This window comes from Bos indicus x Bos taurus, chromosome 4, assembly GCF_003369695.1.
Source record: "Bos indicus x Bos taurus breed Angus x Brahman F1 hybrid chromosome 4, Bos_hybrid_MaternalHap_v2.0, whole genome shotgun sequence".
In the NCBI taxonomy this organism is placed as follows: domain Eukaryota; kingdom Metazoa; phylum Chordata; class Mammalia; order Artiodactyla; family Bovidae; genus Bos; species Bos indicus x Bos taurus.
The window spans coordinates 28,485,070-28,505,285 of NC_040079.1; the positions used below are offsets into that span (position 1 = coordinate 28,485,070).

General features: G+C 38.7%; 1 protein-coding gene and 1 pseudogene across 4 annotated transcripts in view; one reads left to right on the forward strand and one right to left on the reverse strand.

Annotated features, from left to right (window-relative positions):
• GRM8 (glutamate metabotropic receptor 8) overlaps positions 1 to 20,216 on the forward strand; it is an 850,006-nt gene that overhangs the window by 277,738 nt on the left and 552,052 nt on the right. The gene's annotated exons all lie outside the window — the stretch shown is intronic.
• Positions 1 to 20,216, reverse strand: part of LOC113891776 — a 59,715-nt pseudogene that overhangs the window by 1,084 nt on the left and 38,415 nt on the right.

The following is a 20,216-nucleotide window of genomic DNA, read 5'->3' on the forward strand; positions in this document are numbered from 1 at the left end:
TGTGGGTAGAAATTCTAAAGAAAAGAAGACTGAAAAAAAACCCAGTAGATTTAAGGAAATCCTAAAACCATCAGTGTTCTCCCTCTGAAGATCATCAAGGGAAAACAGACTGATGGCTGTGGTGTTGGGCTCACTTGAATGAAACAAAAATAGCTTGTTGCCATGAGTCGGAAAGAAAGATACTCTAGCATTAAAATTCATAACTTAGGGACTTCCCTGACTATTTAGTGGTTAAGACTCTGCACTTCCGATGCAGGAGGTTCTCTGGTCAGGGAACTAAGATCCCACATGCAGCATAGCTAAAAAAAATTCATAACTTAAATAATCTTTTCCATTAACTGTTTACCTATTATGGCTGATCTTTCTACTAGAAAGTAAGCTCCATGAGAACAGGTACCATATCTGTTTTCTCCATGATGATATATCCAGCAGCTAGAAAAGACATAGATAAGTATATGTTGAATTAAAAAATGAGTATACAGTTGCACCTTCTGATCTTTAGCAGGCAATAAAGTCTGCCCAACTCCAAGAACAATTCACAATATGGAAAAGCATTCTCTGTGAATATTAAAGTTCAACAGAGAGTAAAGTACTTATATATATTTAAAATATTTATTAGAGAAACAGTTGTCATTATACTTATCTCATTTATATTTAAATTTTAGAATGCTCTACTGTGGTTTTCAATTTAGTAGATTCACCTGCTTAGTTATAGCTCATTTGGGCAAATATTAGAATTATTCTGATTTCCTTGAGCTTTCTGTGACTGGGCCAGGGGAGGAGGAAGGAGTTGTTCAGGAGTGTGTTAATTGGCCTTGTGTTCAGAATTCACCCAGTGATGATACATATCAGTATCATGTATTGAACTGTGTGTAGGAGCAGATGTTTGGCATGTTTCAGGCTACTTTTGGGAATAGTCTCTATTGAAGAAAGGAAAGTATGCTTCATATCCGTTCATGTTATTTATGAGAGTAAAGAGGGATTTCTCACAAAGGGAGAATGCTGGATGGACTATTATATTTACAAGATAAAGCACGCTATGTGCAAATTAGCAGAGTCAGTCAGTATAGAAGAGGACAAAGAGATATAAATACATTCCCGCGGAAGGAGATTAACTCTCTAAAGAGCAAACATGCAAGAAAATAGATGATTTTCTAGCCTTGGTTCCACTCCCCAAGGTAACCATTTGTTTCTGTTGTTTTTATTAGAAAAAATCTTTTGCAAGAACTCTATTGCCCCACAAAAAGGTGTTTGAATATTGGAATCTTGGGGTTAAGAGGGATTTTCAAAAATTATCTAATCTTACCACCTATCTGATGCTTGAATTAATTTTGCAAAAACCTTGTCAGAGATCTTTCAGTCAGAGATCCAGTACCTTCTAGAGAGAGTGGCCAGAAGCTCCATCCTTGGAGAACTTTGACACTAAGATATGCTTCAGTTCAGTTCAGTTCAGTTCAGTTGCTCAGTCGTGTCTGACTCTTTGTGACCCCAAGAATCACAGCACGCCAGGCCTCCCTGTTCATTACCAACTCCCAGAGTTTACTCAAACTCATGTCCATTGAGTCGGTGATGCCATCCAGCCATCTCATCCTCTGTCGTCCCCTTCTCCTCCTGCCCCCAATCCCTCCCAGCATCAGGGTCTTTTCCAATGAGTCAACTCCCTGCATGAGGTGGCCAAAGTATTGGAGTTTCAGCTTCAGCATCAGTTCTTCCAATGAACACCCAGGACTGATCTCCTTTAGAATGGACTGGTTGGATCTCCTGGCAGTCCAAGGGACTCTAAAGAGTCTTCTCCAACACCACAGTTCAAAAGCATCCATTCTTTGGCTCTCAGCCTTCTTCACAGTCCAACTCTCACATCCATACACAACCACTGGAAAAATCATAGCCTTGACTAGACGGACCTTTGTTGGCAAAGTAATGTCTCTGCTTTTGAATATGCTATCTAGTTTGGTCATAATTTTCCTTCCAAGGAGTAAACCATGGCTGCAGTCACCATCTGCAGTGATTTTGGAGCCCCCCAAAATAAAGTCTGACACTGTTTCCACTGTTTCCCCATCTATTTTCCATGAAGTGATGGGACTAGATGCCATGATGTTAGTTTTCCAAATGTTGAGCTTTAAGCCAACTTTTTCACTCTCCTCTTTCACTTTCATCAAGAGACTTTTTAGTTCCTCTTCATTTTCTGCCATAAGGGTGGTGTCATCTGCATATCTGAGGTTATTGAGATTTCTCCGGGCAATCTTGATTCCAGCTTGTGCTTCCTCTAGCCCAGCGTTTCTCATGATGTACTCTGCATAGACGTTAAATAAGCAGGGTGACAATATACAGCATTGATGTACTCCTTTTCCCATTTGGAACCAGTCTGTTGTTCCATGTCCAGTTCTAACTGTTGCTTCCTGACCTGCATATAGGTTTCTCAAGAGGCAAGTCAGGTGGTCTGATATTCCCATCTCTTTCAGAACTTTCCATAGTTTATTGTGATCCACACAGTCAAAGGCTTTGGCATAGTCCATAAAGCAGAAATAGATGTTTTTTTGGAACTCTCTTGCTTTTTTGATGATCCAGCAAATGTTGGCAATTTGATCTCTGGTTCTTCTGCCTTTCGTAAAACTGGCTTGAACATCTGGAATTTCATGGTTCACGTATTGCTGAAGCCTGGCTTGGAGAATTTTGAGCATTATTTTACTAGCATGTGAGATGAATACACTTGTGCGGTAGTTTGGGCATTCTTTGGCATTGCCTTTCTTTGGGATTGGAATGAAAACTGACCTTTTCCAGTCCTGTGGCCACTGCTGAGTTTTCCAAATGTGCTGGCATATTGAGTGCAGCACTTTCACAGGATCATCTTTTAGGATTTGAAATAGCTCAACTGGAATTCCATCACCTCCACTAGCTTTGTTCGTAGTGATGCTTTCTAAGGCCCACTTGACTTCACATTCCAGGATGTCTGACTCTAGGTCAGTGATCACACCATCGTGATTATCTGGGTTGTGAAGCTCTTTTTTGTACAGTTCTTCCATGTACTCTTGCCACCTCTTCTTGTATCTTCTGCTTCTGTTAGGTCCATACCATTTCTGTCCTTTATTGAGCCCATCTTTGAATAAAATGTTCCCTTGGTATCTCTAATTTTCTTGAAGAGATCTCTAGTCTTTCCCATTCTATTGTTTTCCTCTACTTCTTTGCACTGATCGCTGAGGAAGGCTTTCTTATCTCTCCTTGCTATTCTTTGGAACTCTGCATTCAGATGCTTATATCCTTCCTTTTCTCCTTTGCTTTTTGCTTCTCTTCTTTTCACAGCTATATGTACGGCCTCCTCAGATATCCATTTTGCTTTTTTGCATTTCTTTTCCATGGGGATGGTCTTGATCCCTGTCTCCTGTACAGTGTCATGAACCTCTGTCCATAGTTCATCAGGCACTCTATCTATCAGATCTAGTCCCTTAAATCTATTTTTCACTTCCACTGTATAATCATAAGGGATTTGATTTAGGTTATACCTGAATGGTCTAGTGGTTTCTCTACTTTCTTCAATTTCAGTCTGAATTTGGCAATAAGGAGTTCATGGTCTGAGCCCCAGTCAGCTCCTGGTCTTGTTTTTGCTGACTCTGTAGAGCTTCTCCATTTTTGGCTGCAAAGAGTATTATCGATCTGATTTCGGTGTTGACCATCTGGTGATGTCCATGTGGAGAGTCTTCTCTTGTGTTGTTGGAAGAGTGTGTTTGCTATGACCAGTGCGTTCTCTTGGCAAAACGCTTTTAGTCTTTGCCCTGCTTCATTCCGTATTCCAAGGCCAAATTTCCCTGTTACCCCAGGTGTTTCTTGACTTCCTAGTTTTTCATTCCAGTCCCTTATAATGAAAAGGACATCTTTTTTGGGTGTTAGTTCTAAAAGGTCTTGTAGGTCTTCATAGAACCGTTCCACTTTAGCTTCTTCAGAATTACTGGTTGGGGGATAGGCTTGGATTACTGTGATATTGAATGGTTTGCCTTGGAAACGAACAGAGATCATTCTGTCGTTTTTGAGATTGCATCCAAGTACTGCATTTCAGACTCTTTTGTTGACTATGATGGCTACTAAATTTCTACTAAGGGATTCCTGCCCACAGTAATAGATATAATGGTCATCTGAGTTAAATTCATCCATTCCAGTCCATTTTAGTTTGCTGATTCCTAGAATGTCAATGTTCACTCTTGCCATCTCCTGTTTGACCACTTCCAATTTGCCTTGATTCATGGACCTAACATTCCAGGTTCCTATGCAGTATTGCTCTTTACAGCATTGGACCTTGCTTCTATCACCAGTCATATCTACAACTGGGTTTTTGCTTTGGCTCCATCACTTCATTCTTTCTGGAATTATTTCTCCACTGTTCTCCAGTAGCATATTGGGTACCTACTGACCTGGGGAGTTCCTCTTTCAGTATCCTATCATTTTGCCTTTTCATACTGTTCATGGGGTTCTCAAGGCAAGAATACTGAAGTGGTTTGCCATTCCCTTCTCCAGTGGACCACATTCTGTCAGACCTCTCCATCATGATCCTGCTGTCTTGGGTGGCCCCACGTGGCATGGCTTAGTTTCATTGAGTTAGACAAGGCTGTGGTCCGTGTGATCAGATTGACTAGTTTTCTGTGATTATGGTTTCGGTGTGTCTGCCCTCTGATGCCCTCTCGCAACACCTACCATCTTACTTGGGTTTCTCTACCCTTGGACATAAGATATGCTTACAGAATCTAATTCTGCTGCTTTGTGCCTGCCATTCATTTGTCTTGTTGAAACAACACCACCTCCAATTCTTTTTCCCACTGAAGTTCTTAGGGTATTTGAACATGCTTATCAGATAATTCCTCCAAGAGTTTTTTGAATGGCATTGATTCGACAGATCACTCCTGAGGGTATCCAGTTGGTCCATACATACTTATACTGCAGTATGTCTAGGGTGGTCTGTGGGGTTTTTCTCCTTTTCATATAGACTGTCTCCTCTCCCCTCATTTTGTCCTCATTTTTCTCTCTCCCTCTCCTCCCCTTTTTTCTTCATTCCTCCTATTATTCTATAGTACCTTCATTCATTCATTCAGCAAACTTTCAGTTTACTGTTGATTCATATTAGCCTTTCTAAAGACCATGGGGTCACAAAGAGTCGGACACAACCGAGCAACTGAACAGCAACAACACAGACTAACATCACGAAGCTTCTGTTGCATGGATTGTTACTAAGTTATTGCTACTGTCCAGTCTGTACAATTGTCCTTTGGATATAATCATCTTTTTTTGCATTTATTTTTATTACTTTTCATCTTATTCAGCCCTTGTTTCTAACATATCAGCTTCTTTTTTGATCACTTTCAGTCATCCAACACTGTCCTGTCTACAGATCCTATGGTGTCATCTTTATAGCTGCATCTCATTGATGAGAATGTGGAATGTTGAAACAAATGGAACCTAGGAAAGAATCCTTCTATGATGTTGGAAACCTAGAACTAGGTTCACACCCTCTGGGTTTTATTGTTGAAACTGTGACAAATCTGTTTTAATATTCATGCACTTAGCTTCTTCTTACTCCATTTTGTCCACAAAGATAAGTTAAAAGATCTTCTGAAGGTTTCACTGAAGGTGATGTGTGTTAGGTCTTTACATTTACTATAATCCCAAGAATTATAACAAGGAAAGGGCATTTGCCTATTATCCTTTCCTTCTGAAATTTTTGTCTCATTCTCTTTTTAGCATATTTCTTCTTAGGCAAGCAAACCTTTTGATTCCCTAACAGACACACAAGACTGAGAGAAGGATATTGGAAAAAGTCAAAACTTCAGATAATTATTGGAAATAATAAGGCATTGTATGGGAGTACAAAACATAAGATCAAAATGCTTTGATTGTTGCATGAGATCCACTACTTTCTAATCAGCAAAGGACTTGAAATAATTGATGTTTTTGTTGAAACAAATCAGAATCTTCAAAACTCTGCTAATGCTTATTTCTTGAGGTTTTTCTTAAGTCTTCCAAAGAACTGAAAATAGTAAAAATCATCATATACATTGATATCATGAAACTGTGTTTATACAGATTTTGATCAAAATAGATAAAATGCACAAGGAATTCTTTAATGAAGATAAACCCTTGTGGAAAGGTATATACAAATGAATGAGTTGGATATTACAGTGATGGATGGAATTGAAGAATTACAAGACCAGTCTTTGTTTTTTTCTGTGGAAAATAAGAGTGAAGTTGCATTCATTGTGCAAGTAAACCATTAGAGATAGAATCAACTGAACAAATACTGTCCTCTATTTGTTGTTATTCAGTTGCTAAGTTGTGTCCAACTCTTTGCAACCCCATGGACTGCAGCATGCCAGGCTCCCCTGTCCTTCACTATCTCCTGGAATTTGCTCAAATTCATGTCCACTGAGTTGGTGATTCTGTCTAACCATCTCATCCTCTCCTGCCCTCTTCTCTTGCCTTCAGTCTTTCCCAGCATCAGGGTCTTTTTCAATGAGGTTGCCAAAGTGTTGGAGCTTAAGCTTCAGCATCAATACTTCCAATGAATATTCAGGGTTGATTTCCTTTAAGATTGACTGGTTTGAGCTCCTTGCAGTCCAAGGGACTCTCAAGAGTCTTCTCCAGCACCACAGTTCAAAAGCATCAATTCTTTGGTGCTCAGCCTTCTTTATGGTCCAACTCTCACATTCGTATATGGCTATTGGAAAAACCATAGCTCTGACTAGATGGACCTTTGTTGGCAAAGTGATGTCTTGGCTTTGTAGTATGCTGTCTAGGTTTGTCATAGCTTTCCTTCCAAGAAGCAAATGTCTTTTAATTTCATGGCAGCAGTCACTGTCTGCAGTGATTTTGGAGCCCAAGAAAATAAAATCTATTACTGTTTCTACTTTTTCCCCTGCTATTTGCCATGAAGTGAAGGGACTGGATGCCATGATCTTAGTTTTTTTTGAATGTTGAGTTTCAAGCCAACTTTTTTCACTTTACCATTTTCCTCATCAAGAGGCTCTTTAGTTCTTCACTTTCTGTCATTAGAGTGATAAACAGTAATGAATTTTCTGTAAGATATTGCTACCTATCTTTCACCTAAGCTGACAGATGTTCTCTATGACCAGTGTGACTGTGTCTAAGATATCATTATTCAAGTGACTGAGTTTTATATTAAATTATATTCTACACATGTAGTCATTTAAATTATGTAGACATTTTTGTTAAATTTCATGATATCTTGTGTTTCTTATGCTGTAATTAGAAACATGAAAAATTTTAAATACCACAATTTAAAAAATCATCATTATGGTAAACCTTTAATATACAGCTATAGAAAGGAATTTAATATGAGCCAGAACCAAAAGAGGTTTCCAAGGTACAAAGGATTTTTTTGGAAGTATAGATTTCATTGGTAGTTTGTGTTTGTGTGCGTGTGTTCCTAAGACAGAGAGAAAATGAGATAGTCATTTATACTGGTGTATTTTGAAATTTTAATTATTATTGCTACAGTTTGTCACTATTTGGACCCTCAAAAAATGTTCCTGATACTACCTTCCTAGTATCTTATTTTTTTTTTTTTTTTTCTACTTGGTTTGAGTATTTGTTATCAGTTTCATCATTAAAGGAGAAACTGGGTAGTCAAAAGATAAACAGTTAAAATGAAATTTTAATAGTTGGAGAATTGCAAATACAGCTGTGATTTATTTTATTCCAACATTTCATTAAAGATTTACATTCTTAGAATTTTTAGAAACTAAAATGAATGTTATTTTATTTTCTTGTCATTAACCCATGTGCATGGAGATTACCAGAGACCACTGACTGAAGTTATTAGATATCTTGAGCTCCCAAATAAAAATGTCAGAAGGTATTGCCCTGTTCTATGTTGTGTTACAGAATGGATGCATTTCCTGTGGGTGAGGGCATTAGTGTTAAAGTGAGGGAAGTTATATGTTACTCCTGCCTTCAATCAGAATTCCTATAGTGAAGGGAAACTGTAATCACCATAAATTTATACAAAATTAGGTTTGTTTTGATTTGGGTTTTTGTTTTTTTTTTTTGGCCATACCTGGTGGCTTGCAGGATCTTAACCTTTTGGATAAATATTATTGTCCCCAGTAAATGAATTAAGAAACTGAGACTTAGAGAGATGAGGTCACTTGCCCAAGGATGTATAAATACTGGAAAAGTAGAATATGAACCCAGGTGGATTGACTCCAAAGTTCTAACCAGTATATTATATAGCATTCAAGTGTGATCTACAGACCAGAGGCATCAGTGTCTCCTAGGGATATATTAGAAATGCAAGTTTTAGGGCCCTAACCCAGTTGTAAGGAAACCCTGAAAGCAAGGCTCAGATATTTTAACAAGTCCTGCAGGCTATGCTGAGACTTTCTAAAGTTTGAGAACAACTGTTACATAGCACAGGGGTCTCCCACAATAGGAATAAGAGGCATTGCTAATAAAGATAGGACCTAATAAAGTTTATTGGCTAGCTGGCTGGCTCATATTGTAATCCTAAAATAATGTCATATTTGCAAGGTTGACTAAGCTTTTAGTCGCTTAATAACAAATAAAATTGCATTTGCTCAAATGTGCTTTAATTATAGTTCCCAGTAGGCAGAACTATGGTAACAAAATATACGAGGCTTTAATGTTTTTTGCATAATGAGCATAGTCAAAGCATTTAGCACAAATGGATTACAATTCCCCATGTTACATGGGAAAGTTCTAAAAGGACCACATACTTTTCTTGGGTCTGACCTCCTCTTGTTCTCCATCTTAGTCTAATCCTATTATTTCCTTTCTAAAAAAGTGCAGATACAGTATCTGTGTTCCTGAGAGGAAAGGACAAACTGACAAGATCCTTCCTTATATTATCCTGAGTTGATAGATTGGTTAAATCTAGCATTTGTAATGCAGACAGAAATAAACAGTTTCTGAACAAAAGCTGATTAAGAATTTAGCTGCAAAACAGAGAACTTGCTTGCTTTAGTGAAAAAAAAATTGATTGACATTAAGGAATTAAGCATCCCCAAAGGATAAATATATTTGATTCCAAGAAAAAAAAAAGACAGTTTAAAAAATAATATACCAAAGCACCAAAGTGCAGAGATGCCTGGTGAATGTGATTATGTCTACCCAACATCAGTACAACTATTTGAAAAGCACAACATTCAAGTTGTAATTTTTTTGCTCTGCATGATGCAAAATAAGCAATTTGATTGTTCTTTTTTCCACTAAATTGACTGGTTTTTGAATGCGTTATTTGACCCACAGTACTGTATTATCCGTAGCATTTCCCAGATGACTGAACTAAGTAGATGTCTTATTGTTGCTTTTTTCTAATAGATGTGTATGGGGATGAAGATAGTGATAATTGGAAAAGAGGAAAGCATAGCATTTGGAACTTGAAAGTGAAGATTTTAGAAGCATGAGTGGTCTTCAGCCTAGAAGACCTGGGGTTTGGCTGCAGTCATGGGCAGGCTGTCTCTGCCTGCATAGGCTTGTACACACTTGTTAGCACAAATTGAAAAGCCAAAAGTGTTACTTGCTCAGTTGTGTCCAACTCTTTGCAACCCCATGGACTGTATTTCACCAGGCTCCTTTGTCCATGGAATTCTCCAGTCAAGAATACTGGAGTGGGTTGCCATTCCCTTCTCTGGGGGATCTTCCCAACCCATCTTCCCTGGTCTCCTGCATTGCAGGCAGATTCTTTACTGTCTGAGCCACCAGGGAAGCCCAGATTTGTACCTTATAAATAGGGCAGAAGGGTCCAGCGTCTTGTTGCAAATCCTGAAATACTCCCTTCTTGGCATCTGTTTCTAACTTTTCTCTGATGTGGGGCTTGAATCTCAAAATGGGCCCTGATTTCTACCCAAGAGCAGTTTCCTCTTGTGTCTTCCTGCCTTGAGTGTATCTCTCCACTCCTGTCCTACATACCCTGTTCTGTAGTTGCCTGTGCTCCTGTCCAGCTTGAACTTCAGTACTGGGGTGCACAGACCACCTGTCCCAGCCTTGAACCTTGCCTACCATGAAGGTTTGGCCAGCCTCTTGGAAATCAGTCCTGTTCATTGACTCATGGGGGAGGGTGAGTTGGTGAAGTGCATCTGCTAAGTGTTCCAGTTAAGTGTATCTGCCTGCTTTGAGGCCCCCATCAGCGATTCAGTAATTTTAAGATCTGGAGTAACTCCTCTGTGGATCTCCATTTCCTCATCTATTTTATATCCAGTGATGCGTGTGTGTTTTGCTTCTTTTTTTGAATGAATGAATGCTGATGAAAATAGAGTAGAATAATATGTTTCAGATGCTTATCAAAGTCTACACACAGATTAAGCGTTCAACATGTGTTTCTCTTTATTATTATGGATTTTTTCCTAGTCTTTTGTTTTGGAGGGGGGGTGCAGAGGGAATCAAGCCATTTTATTGAGGGGCTTTGGGGGAGAGTTAAAGGGGTGGGGGGACAGTGAGATCCAATGTCCTTCTCCTGGCTGGGATCTTTCTAACTTCACAGTGGCTGAACATTCCTACTCTTTGTTTGGCTATTTGTTTTTAGCACTGTTACCACCCAGTCCCTGTCTATATAAAATGGTCCCTGGCCACAATCTCTATCTTGTTGGCTGGTTTTGGCTACTTTCATGCGACCACCTTCCACAACTTGCCATGACAAGACCAACATACATTTAGCATGAATCACATAATTTATTTAGAGACATTTATTGTTATCCACTAAGGCTCAAGAGGATTGAGCCATTGAATGAAATGGTTTCCTCAATCTGTGCAATTAGGAAAACATTTTAGGAAATTTTCTCCTACAATTCTGTGAGAATTTCTGTGGGAGAAACTTCAACATAGTACAAATGTTTAGTTCCATGCTTCTGGCTTCCTGGACTGAGTAAATAGTAGAATGCCAGGAGTATGGAGTTTAACCATTTAATGTATAGTCTTGTCTGATTGTTAATTTAGGCATCTATAGATATAATCCAGAGAAGGCAATGGCACCCCACTCCAGTACTTTTGCCTAGAAAATCCCATGGACGGAGGAGCCTGGTAGGCTGCAGTCCATGGGGTCGCTAGAGTGGGACATGACTGAGCGACTTCACTTTCACTTTTCACTTTCATGCATTGGAGGAGGAAATGGCAACCCACTCCAGTGTTCTTGCCTGGAGAATCCCAGGGATGGGGAAGCCTGGTGGGCTGCCGTCTATGGGGTCGCACAGAGTCGGACACGACTGAAGCGACTTAGCAGCAGCATAGATATAATCATTGGTTTGGGTTTCAGTGTTTGGCTTTTGCTTGACCTTGCAATAGCAGTCAACCAGTTTAAGCAGTTTGTCATTCTTACAGCAAGTATGCAAAGAAGACCCCAAAGTGGTAAGTGGGTTTGGATGTCAATGTAGCTAAAACTTGATGGAGGTGGAGGATTGATTAGATTATGACTGATATAGACATACTTCACTGACCATGATTTAAGAGCTTCACAATTTTATTTTCATTGCTAGAGTATTTACATACTTTTGAGTTGTCTAATAGATAAATCTTGAAAGTGAAAATAAAGTGAAGTCGCTCAGTTGTGTCCAACTCTTTGTGACCCCATGGACTGTAGCCTACCAGGCTTCTCCATCCATGGGATTTTCCAGGCAAGAATACTGGAGTTGGTTGCCATTTCCTTCTCCAGGAGATATTCCTGACCCAGGGATTGAACCCGGGTCTCCCACATTGTAGGCAGATGCTTTACTGTCTGGGCCACCAGGGAATTCTGATAAATCTTAGACCATGGCATTATGTTACCATGATGGTACAGTGGTAAACTCATATATCACATCTAATGGATATCAAAGTGGTAGTTTCTCCAAGACCAATGTGTATCTATAAGACATTTCATAAACTGAAATCAGAGAACACATTGAAATCTGTATATATATCCTGTGCATTTATAGGTGCACATTTAACTATGCATGAATAATTCACACACATGAGTGGGATTTCTTATGAGTGCCAAATAAGACCGATTTTTGCTTGATTATGGTTTATTAGTTTAAACTTGACCAGTTGTATATTAATAGTAGTCTACTCTTTGAAGAGAGGGCTATTCTCTCAAAGCTTTTTAGGACAACATATGAATTTTGGACCTATTTAAAACTTGACAAATAGGATTACAGAAATAGTATATGAAATACTGTAAGTTTTTAAATGTGAAGGCTGCTGTTTTATGTAATTGACCATTTTACAATGCTTTCAGGCATTTTTAGGGACATGTTTGTATTTGAGGGCAAAAGGGACAGAATAGTCTAAAGAGAGACAAAGGTGAAGAAGCGAGGCCCATATAATGTACCTAAAATTTCTGTATTTTTTTTCCCAAGGAGAGTGGATTTAAGATAACCTTCAGTTCAGTTCAGTTCAGTTCAGTCGCTCAGTCATGTCCGACTCTTCGTGACCCTATGAATCGCAGCACACCAGGCCTCCCTGTCCATCACCAACTCCTGGAGTTCACTCAGACTCACGTCCATTGAGTCAGTGATGCCATCCAGCCATCTCATCCTCTGTCGTCCCCTTCTCCTCCTGCCCCCAATCCCTCCCAGCATCAGAGTCTTTTCCAATGAGTCAACTCTTCGCATGAGGTGGCCAAAGTACTGCAGTTTCAGCTTTAGCATCATTCCCTCCAAAGAAATCCCAGGGCTGATCTCCTTCAGAATGGACTGGTTGGATCTCCTTGCAGTCCAAGGGACTCGCAAGAGTCTTCTCCAACACCACAGTTCAAAAGCATCCATTCTTCGGCACTCAGCCTTCTTCTCAGTCCAACTCTCACATCCATACATGACCACAGGAAAAACCATAGCCTTGACTAGATGAACCTTTGTTGGCAAAGTAATATCTCTGCTTTTGAATATGCTATCTAGGTTGGTCATAACTTTCCTTCCAAGGAATAATCGTCTTTTAATTTCATGGCTGCAGTCACTGTCTGCAGTGATTTTGGAGCCCCTCAAAATAAAGTCTGACACTGTTTCCACTGTTTCCGCATCTATTTCCCATGAAGTGATGGGACCAGATACCATGATCTTCGTTTTCTGAATTTTGAGCTTTAAGCCAACCTTTTCACTCTCCTCTTTCACTTTCATCAAGAGGCTTTTTAGTTCCTCTTCACTTTCTGCCATAAGGGTGGTGTCATCTGCTTAGCTTGTGGAATTCTTAATCTGGCAGAGATCAAAATAAGACCATTGAATTTGGAGAATTATCTGAGTTATTTTTTGCATATTTATGAAATAAATATATGTGAAAAAATGAAGCAGTGACAATAACTACCAGAAACTCATCTTATGTGTGGCCCCAAGGTAAGATGGTCCAGGCATTTTGTGTCTCAGGATGAGTGAGCGCAATAACAGATATTGTGTGAGGGAGACTTATGGAGCAAGGATGTGTAAGCCCTTACTTATTTCTGCTCTGGGGAGCTTGACGTAGTAGGGTTGGGCCCTAGATGTGACATTAACACATGACGATGCAAACCCAACAGCCCCAGTCTGAACCATGAGTGCTTTCTCTGTCTCCACCCTTGTCCTCTTGTTTTTCAGAGCTAAGCAGTCACACTGGTTTGTTTCTCTCAAAAGCAATTTTCTTTCTCATTGACATTTTTTTCTGATGATCTGGGGAGAGCCTTGAGCAGCATGTTATTGTTTCTATTGGTCCAATTAGCTTTGTTTTACTTAGGAAGACAAGTTTACTAAATCAAAAGTTTTCCGGCTGGGTCATGCTGACCAGTACAATAGTCTCTCCAATTATTTTGCTATTAGAACAAAACACGTCCACTCCCTAAACCCTCAGTGTAGAAATCATGATATATATGTTTCTCTCTTTCAAGGGAAGATAATCATCATATTATTTGTAGGAAAATTTTCAGAGCACAAGCTGACACCTTTTGTTGTTTCCTTTTACTTTTAAGGTGACATAATCACTAACAGTTTTAAGAAATCTCTGTACTTCCTTACTCGGTGTATAAATCTTTTCCATTATTCTTGTGGAAGTATATTTTTGGCTCTTGCTTTGGTTTCACAAGGCACTGTTTTCCGTGTTTTAATCTAACTTGAGTAATATCTTTGATTACTTACCAAGTGTCACACATTATGCTGGTGGCTAGAGACAGGAAGATGAAAAGACATGAATTGCCCTCAAGCAGCTCATAATCTTTCAAACAGGAATCATTCAGTTTTGTGCTTATTTGTTGATATATACAAGTGTCATGAGAAGCTTGTCCACAGCATACCAGAAGACACAGAGGGTCATGGGATTGTGTGTGGGGATAGTCAGTGATGGTTTCAGAAAGGAAAAACATTCTGAGCTCATCTTTGAGCAAATAAAGGAATAAGGATGTATTCTGTGCTGTGTTGCTTCAGTCGTGTCTGACTCTTTGCAACCCCATGGACCGTAGCCCACCAGGCTCCTCTGTCCATGGGATTTTCCAGGCAAGAATACTGGATTGGGATGCCATGCACCTCTCCAGGGGATCTTCCTTCCTGATTCAGGGATTGAACCTGCATTGCAGGCAGATTGTTTACTATCTGAGCCACCAGGGAAGCCCCAGGGATATATTAGTCAGAAAAAGAAAACAAAAAGCTTAAAAAGTAGGGTGTGTGCAAGAGGCATAGTTTTATTTTGCAACCACAGTAGACTCTATGATGGAAAATGTCCTCAAAAATTTATCGTACTAGAAAGTATATTCGATAGTAGAAGAACATATTCAAGAGAATTTGTATTCATATCACAAAAAACTGATACATTTGGAATAAGTCTAAATTACTATGCTTTTCTTTAAAAAATATAACTGAATAACTTTGATGACATTTTAATCCATATAGTGTGGTAAACTGATTTAGATTCAGAGAGCTTCACTTGTGAATATGTCAGTTGTTTTTTATTTGTTTCAGTAAAGTATTGATAATTTTAAATGATCTGTTAAAATCTTCTTTTTCGTAGAAAACATTTTTGTTTTCTCCCCAAATGTAGGGCAGAAGTATATTCTTCCTCAGTGTCTATCAGAAATTATAAAATCTGAATTAGTTAGGTTCTGATGAAGGAGGCTTTTATAGCACCAACTAAAATACCTTTCAAAAATCTATTGTCTCTTTCAAAAGATACTCTACTCCGATCTGATGACATTTACCAATCTACCAGCTAATGCATGAGGAATAGGTTTTCATCAGGCATTGTTGCTCTTTCTTTACTATCCTATTGTATATTTTGTTTACATTTTTATTTATGTGATTATCACAGCATTGTGGATATTTGTTTTAGTGTGTTTCTCACACACACACAAATTATGAGCTCCTTGATGTCACTCACCATTGCCCCTCATGACATTTAAATGAATGAATGAGGACATTCATGTCCAACCTCCATATTGTCTTTGACAAGTGGTTGTCAATTTTGGCTACTCATTGCAGTCACCCGGGAACTTTAAAAAATATTGATGTTTGTGTCTTACTCACAGATATTCTGAGTTAATTGGCTTGGGAGGGGAGTAGCCTGAGAATAAAAATGTATAGAAACTCCACAAGTGAGCAATGAGGTTGCAAACCACAGATCTGGACCTGTGCAGTGCAATACAATAGCCACTGGCCATATGCGGCACCAAATACTTGAAAGGTGCTAGTCTGAACTCACTGTAAGTGTAAATATATACACACCAGATTTGGAAAGCTTAATATAAAATAATGTTAAATATCTCAATAGTTTTTATATGATTTCATATTGAAATGATAATGTTTCACATATGTGCATGCTAAGTTGCTTCAATCATGTCCGGCTCTTTGCAACCCTATGAACTGCAACCTGCCAGGCTCCTCTGTTCATGGGATTCTCCAGGCAAGAATACTGGAGCAGCTTGCCATACTCTTCTCCAGGAATCTTCCCCACCCAGGGATGGAACCTGCATATCTTATGTCTCCTGCATTGGCAGGTGGGTTATTTACGAATAGCGCCATCTGGGAAGCCCAATATTTCACATACATTGGGTTTAATAAAATTCATATGAATAGTTTAGTGTTATAATACATTAATCTCACCTGTTTCTTTTTACCTTCTTAATTGTGTCTACTAGAAAATTTTAAATTACATATTTTACTTGCATCACATCCTATTTCTATTGAGCAGCTCTGATCTAGATGATGTCTCAACATAGAAACTCTAAGGACAGAGATGCCTAATTAACAAAATAAATGCTTAGTAAGTGCTTTCTGGTAAGTTATCTGGTAGTGTTCATGTTTTTGGACTATATTTGGTACAAACAGCTCCTCTTTATAGTGATCTCTATTTTAAAAAATTCAGATTCAATCATATTTATTAATTGCATGAGTTGTAGAAATTACTATGCTAAGAAAGTAGTAATACTCATGTTATAAATGAAAATAGACCAGTGACTCAATGGCATCAGGAATGTAAAAATGAAATAGTCCTTTGAAGCTAGTAAAAATAGGGTGAATTGATAATACAGAGTGTTATTTTTGTCACTGCCATTGTACTACAGGCCAAGCAAAAATCTTCCTAAACTGAGTCTATCTGGCCTTAACACAGAAACCAAAACCAAACTCTGAGTGAGTTAATTGGTTTCCATGCAGAAGAGTTGAATAAGTTATTCACATAGACATATGTAATTATATATGTATGTTTACAAAGGTTAGAAAGTGATATATCAGAAGAGAAGTCAAGGTCAGAGATGTTTACGGTTTTCACGAATGGGGAAATGACTATAGGATTGAGTCACTGGACAATATAACCATCTTGAATATGGAGCATAAAACTCAGTGTAGGGGGAGAGTACACAGGAACAATGTGATGAAACAGTCTGACCTACAGGGCGAACCACTGGGCAGACCAAATGCATGGGCAGGAGGAGTAAAACACTTTCTGGAGGCTTAGCTGATCAGGTTATCGTGGTGGGCAACATTTGCTCTAACCACAGGTATTCAAAGAAAATGATGTTAAGTGTTTTGAGAAAGCTCTTATTGAAGGGGATTGGTTAAAATTGGAAATTGCTAACTGTGAGTTATTAAGAAACACAGTATCCATAAATCAATTAAGGTACGTTCTATTCTAGTCCATTCCCAGCATTCATTTAAACATAAACTACGGTAAGTTTTACTCACAGTAGTACAAATCAAAAGTTTAGGCTACTTCCACTATTCTACAGTGGCAGTCTTGGAATAAAATATTTCTTCCAGTTTGTTTTCCGTAAAGCTTGAAAAGAAACGATTTATATTCAACAAATGCCTAGTGCTGTAATCTAATTTTTGCTTTGCATCCCACATTTTGACCTTATGAAGCAGCATGGGAACATATTGAAAGCTGGGCTTTGGCATCTGAACAGACCTGGTTTGATTATTGTCTCTTATCCCTTGCTATTTGGCCTTGACCAAGTCACTTAACCTATGCAAACCTTAATTTTCCTGACCCTGGTACCTGCCTTGTAAGGTTGTTTAGAGGAGAAAATGTAATATTCATTACCAAATATATGGTAAGTCTTTATAGATATTAGTGTTCTACTTATTATTATAAGGTTGAAAAGCACTCTGATTAGGATGGATATTTTTATATAATCAAAAATTATAGTCAGAATTAGTATTTTATAAGTGAACTATATTATTCCTACTTTTAGCCTGCAGAATTTGGAAGGAGGAGGGGGTATTGAGTATAAGAACTGGGAAAGGGGGAAAGGGGTATGTGGTATCAGCAAGGAAGCTTTTCTATTTGTAGTTGGGGCCTTTGGGGAGTTAAATTCCTCTATAGTGGATCTGGAAGAATCTTTAAACCCAGAATGGATGAATGAGAAGCTATAGCAGAGTGGGATCATCCTCCTCTGATGGGGGAGCAGGGGTCTACTGTGTGCAACCAGTGGATGTCCAAGCAAAAACGACACGTAGCAAAGAAGTAGCAGCCTGGGAACAGTGATTTCCTGTAGGCTCCTGGGACTCTATTAATGTGCTTTCTGATAGACAGCTTGTGATCAGAACATTCTAAAGTATGTATCTTGGGATTTGCAGAGTCTGAAACATGTCAGGAAGCACCTGCAGTATGGTGTTCAGAGGGCCCTGGGCAGTGCCAGCACCATCCTACTTAACCTGAGCCCAGCACATAGGAGAGATGCCATGGTGTTAGTTGGATCTGAATGAATGCACACATCCTGCCTTTTACAGCCCCCATGAGTATCCACCTTGTGAACAATTCAAGCTAAGTTTTAGACAAATGAGAATCTTGTTATATTCTCTTATATGTGGTGATGGCATAAGAGAGGAAAAGACAATGGAAATCAATGATAAATTAGCAAAGGGAATTAACTTCCCAAAGACAAGCCTTGAAATGCCTCTCAAAATTCTGCATTTGCTTGTTTTACAAAATGCTTTGATCAATGAAATGCGGGAGGTGATGTGTTTTGCACTTAGCGATTCTTTCTCCAAAGCCTATTTAGAATGAACCAGAAAATCTTTCTCTTTTTTCCCTCTAAGCTTAACCCTTTTACACAGAGAAAGAATTTCCATTACTTCATGTAGAGTAAGACTTAGATAACTAAGATCAATTGAGTTTTGAGAGTGATATGCTTTGTCCTTTAGCTATGATAATATGGTCAGAACAGTCTTTATGAAAATGAGGAAGGAGAATTGTTTGATGTGTGAATATTCGCAAGAGAAGAACTGACCCCAATTCTAGGCATCATATTTTTTTATATGCCAGTCATCCATAATGATGAAGAAGGTATATCCTGGAGGTGGGAGTGTTCTTTGCTGAATTTTAAGTATTGCTAAACCAGTTTTTCAAAAGCAGAGACATTACTTTGCCAACAAAGGTCCATCTAGTCAAGGCGATGGTTTTTCCAGTAGTCATGTATGGTTGTGAGAGTTGGACGGGGAAGAAAGCTGAGCACCGAACTGATGCTTTTGAACTGCGGTGTTGGAGAAGACTCTTGAGAGTCCCTTGGACTGCAAGAAGATCCAACCAGTCCATCTTAAAGGAGATCAGTCCTGAGTGTTCATTGGAAGGACTGATGTTGAAGCTGAAGCTCCAGTACTTTGGCCACCTCACGCGAAGAGTTGACTCATTGGAAAAGACTCTGATGCTGGGAGGGATTGGGGGCAGGAGGAGAAGGGTATGACAGAGGATGAGATGGCTGGATGGCATCACCGACTCAATGGACTTGAGTTTGAGTGAACTCCGGGAGTTGGTGATGGACAGGGAGGCCTGGCATGCTGCGATTCATGGGGTCGCAAAGAGTCGGACATGACTGAGTGACTGAACTGAACTGAACTGAAACCAGTTTTAGCGGGATAGATCCAGAATATCCCTCAAAATCTATAGAAAGTGGGAGAGGCAGATAAAGAAGAAAATTAAATGGTGCTATTTTCAAAATAGTAATAGTTTGGGTTTTAACATTTCCTTGGAAGTGACATAGCCTGATGCCATTTGCATATTTCAGTTCAATTCAATTCCTTTCTAAATATGTATCTGAGAAGTATCATGCACAAATAACTTTTTTGTTCTAGAACACAGCCAAATCTAGGTCTCAGTCTAAAGTTCCAATATTTTCTTGAGTCTGCCCAAAATATATTAAGATGATTGCTTCCACTTCTCCCCAGAGAGTCATCTTCTCTGAATGCATAACTTCTTAAACTATCAAATAATTTCATTTTCAATTATAAGCAGACATTGTAAGAACAGTGTTGTCTTTGGGCCAGAAGAATGTTATTAATTAGTTTATTAATTTTCTTTCTGGTTCTGATCAAACATTGTCTGCTTTTTGACAACTAAAGCTATGTTTTCTGTTTTCTACATTTCTTCAAAAGCCAAGATGTCTCAGTTGTTTTTAGGGGGAGTATTTTCCCTTTTTTTTTTTTTTTGCTTGAGTCTTTGCAGAAGATTGAATGAAATAGCACTGTATTTAATATTATTAGTAGAATCATCTTCATTTGTAAAGACTTCTGCTAACTGTGACATCATCTGACTCTGTTTTGATAATAGAGTTGATGCATCTTTTCAGCAGATTTTTTTCCCCCTCACTCCCAGTTGCCAGGATCTTGTCAGAACAGAAAAATTGGAAGATTGATTAGTGTTCTTTTCTTATTCATTGATTTACTTGGGTTTCTGGCTGACCGATGTATGTGGAATTTGATACCATGGATTGTGTGTGTGAGAAGCAAAAATAAAGAGCTCAATGATAAAAATAGTGGGAACTAGCATTTGTTAAATGC